The sequence below is a fragment of the Manacus vitellinus genome, unplaced genomic scaffold, assembly GCF_001715985.3.
Source record: "Manacus vitellinus isolate BGI_N305 unplaced genomic scaffold, ASM171598v3 scaffold_6_pilon, whole genome shotgun sequence".
NCBI classification, from domain to species: domain Eukaryota; kingdom Metazoa; phylum Chordata; class Aves; order Passeriformes; family Pipridae; genus Manacus; species Manacus vitellinus.
In genome coordinates, this window is record NW_021940750.1 from 33331988 (window position 1) to 33335957 (window position 3970).

A 3970-nucleotide genomic window follows, 5' to 3' on the forward strand; every position below is an offset into this window, starting at 1 on the left:
GAGAAGTCTAACCTGGTTCCTGTCCCTGCCAAGTGAGGACATTTTTATAGGCTGCCAGCCCTCTTATGTAATCCCTCTCTCTTCTAGGAAAATAATGTCAAAAACCTCATACATAATCTAACCACAAGCACTAGGGGAAAGCCAGTGGAATTTTTGGAATTTTCTAAATGACTAAAACATCCCTGCGCTGCCAGTTATTTTGATGACAATCCTATCAGTGTAAGGGAGTTGATTATTAATAGTTTCTATGAAGAACACATCCTTTTCCACCCACCCCACGTGCCCAGGCTGCACCTGAGCTTTTCTTTGGCAGAGAGATCACATCTGGGTTTGGAGCCAATTTTTTCCCCACCTCCCAGCAAGCCTCATGGTAGCCAATAGGGATGTAAAGCCCCAGAGAAAGGGGATTGGTTTCCATGTTTTAACAGCACTATTCAGAGAAGACAAGAGTGATCTCAGCCTCCTGGAATGTGCAATATTCCAGCAACAATTATATATTGTTTTATATTTTTATACACACTCATAGATATAAATGGCATAACCTTGCAGCAATCCACCATAAATGTGTGTGTGTCCATATGTGTAATGCACACATATAGATCTGTTCACCAGCCAATGCCCACAGTGAAGAAAAAGGAGATGTATGTCTGCTTGGCTGCTAAAATGTCTGACCATAAACCTCAGGACAAATTCCTACACAGAAAGTATGCTTGAACTCCAGGAACTCGTGTTTAAAATAGATTTTTTTAAAGTCTCTGCACTGCTGTGAGAAAGGCAGTGCACTTGGAGGGAAGCTGAAATGCTGTCCTTATCACTCTCCCCTTGCTAGAGAGTTACAAACTGGGTTTAATTCTCCATTCCATTATTACAAAAATTAAATTGAGAACTTGAGGATTTTCATCAGCTGAGGACAGTTTGTATTAGTCATTACAAGCTGTATTTATTCAAAACTATATAATATGCAAAAATTATTTTCAGGGTATGAATTTAAGGAGTAGTTTTTCCACACAGCATCTAGATTATTCCAAATATGTGATATCATATTTCTGGATTTAACGCCTGCAGTTTCTTCCAAGATTTTCTAAATTTTCATGACAGTAAAATTCCACTGGTTTCCTACTTGGAAACCAAGTAAATGTTATGTTGTTCTTGCTCTTTTACTCTGTGCTTAATTCCATCAGCATGTTATCACAGAGCCATTTGATTCATTAGTAACAATAGGGAGGAGGAAATAAATACATTTCATTTGGAAGAGCAAACAGAAATTCCAGCAGTGGTCATACATTTGAGCTGTTGCCAGTAGGAAATACTGAGGTTGCAAAACTCAGTGTTTTCCCAGGTTGTGAAAAAAGTTAAAAGTTAAAAATCGAGAGACTTTACACACATTCCATTTTGACCGTAATTTTTAATCGGCTGAAGTTAAAAAGTTTTGTTTAGAATGTTATAGCTGCACAGTGTATGAATACAAGATGGAGTGAGGGGGTCAGTACTGCAGAGATGTATTCCAGTCATGCTGAAACCCTTCAGCAATATTTTCCCATGAAAACTCCAACACAATGTGTTTATGTTTCACTTCATCAGCATTTTTCCAACAAGCCTGACTCTAACAAAAAACATTTCCCTAGACTTCTCTGTAGAAGGAAACTGGATGTCAAAGTGCCAGCCCTGAAGGCAATATTCTCTGCAGTATATAGATTTTGAACACACAACAGCTGCAGATCGCGCCCTAAACTGTGGCAACATGATGTGTGGGAATTGCTGTGTTTTCCCAGAAAGCTTCTTTCAAGGGAATACAATATGAGCCTGAGGAAAGCAAGGAGTGAATGCTCAGAGATGGACAGACTTCCTGAAGCTAGGAGCATCTCTTACTCTATGGACCACTGGATCCACTCAGTCAAGGCCATGGCAGACACTCCCTGAGATGAGAGTGCCCTCAGGTCACTGTCCACCCGAGCACTGCAGCACCAACAACCCAGAGGGCCCCTCTGTCCAACCTTCCCCTCGCTCACAAACCAGGACAGCCAGCGTGTGAAGGCAAAGCAGGCCATAGCCTTGGGGAGCAGACAGCTGTGAGCACCCTGCCAAGGGACAGCAGGGTGGGGATGGTCATTCTGACCAAGGGTGCTGAGCCCATCAGCAGCAGGAGATGATTCCCCATCCCTCTGGCTGCAGTGGGAGTGGCAGTCCATTGTCAGCCTATCTGCACCCCCCTGCCCACAACTACTTTGGGTTGAAGGATGGTGTCACTGAGGGGAATGCACTGCACCAGGAGAGGACATGCCACAAAGGAGCTGCCCAAAGGCCACCAAGCAGTCTGCTTTCCTGGGTCCATGTGCCTCAACAGCACGTCCGGGTGCACAGGTCTCTCCCCTATGTCTATAATGCTATTTTACTGCTCAGGCTGAAGTTCTGCAGCTAAAACATGGGGAAAATTTGAATCTCTAGTAACATCTTCTACACAGTGCTTCCATGAATGGTGTTATACCTAAACAAGCAAAACTCCCTGGGAAGCTTCGCCTTTACAGCAGAGGAGCTGAAAAGTGTCAAGATCAAACTAGAACAAAGTTCTTTCACAAAGAGTTAACATAATGCAAAGGGATTGTTTGCTGTCCAAACCTGTTGTTTTGGGCAGGGAAACTGAGGCACTGCCATGTTTTATCTGCCCTTTCCATGGGCTCTTTGAGCTGCCCACCCGAGGGGAGCCCTTTCACGGAAAGAAGGGCAGTAGAAAACCACTAGGACACAGGACCAAGAACAGGCACAGTTCTGCTTCTGAACAAATTCCTTTGTCAGGTGTACCAAATGACTTCCTTCTTCCTCAAAAGCCACTTCTTGGAAGCCTGTCTCCTCCTTCTTCCTGGTGTTTCAATACCTCTATTTATCCACAATGGGATGTTCCCTAGCTGGGTGGTTCTTCTCCCTGCCCTGACCCTTGCTATGCTCACTGTGAAAGAAGAGTAATTTGTCTGCTAGGGACATCCCCAGCATTCAGGAGTTTCCCTCATTGCCTGGAGCTTCTGGAAAAGCCCACAGCCTCTCCACATCACTATGACTCTGTTTTCCTATCTCAGAAAAACTGTACCTCCTTTGTCTTTGGGATCTTTCATTAAATGAGTGAATATATTGGATACATTTTTATATTGTTTCTCTGTTGACTTAACTCTTTATCTTGCTGTTTCACATTTCTTTTGCCTAGATAGATAAAATCTCTTCATAATAAGTGGACTGTGTGCCTGACTTGGACAATAGCTGTTTGGTCTGGATGCTAATTGGATGAGGTCAGACTACTAGCACTACAAATTAAATGACTTTGCAAAAGTCCAATTGCATTAATATTCCAATTCCAGCAGTGCAGTGATGCCCCTGCTTGCTTTGCAAGGATGCTACATGAACACAGTCAGTTATATACAATGGAAATTTTGTGCTCAGTAGCATCTGTTATAGGAAATACACTTGGTCCTAACAGGCAGGTGAATCTGCAGTATCTGGAGAGAGAGGTTTTTCGCCTCCTTCTTTGTTTCCAGAACATGTTAGTACTCTCCACCACTTTGAACCAAAGGCATGAAAGATGGCAGAAAGGAATATTAATTATGATGATAAAACATGCAGAGTATGGCACAGAAAGATGTTGGTTCCCTAGGATATAAATCCATGCAAAACCACTCTGTGAAGCTAAGCTGTAGTCTGACAATGTGTTCCCCCACCCACGCACAGCATCTTTGATTTCATCAGCAATCAAAGAACAGCCAGTCTCCATTCCAAGCAAGGTAGGCTTTTTGGAGAGAGAGAAAACAAACCAACAAAGAAACAAAACAAAACACCTTCCCCTCTAGTTTGACATTGCAGCTGGCACTGCCATAACAGTCACATGCAAGAGGTGACTTTGTCAGTTGTGGACAATCAGCTGTTTATTATCCTGTGAAAGCATACATTTATTCTTTTTTCCTATGGATAACCCCATTTCCTAAAG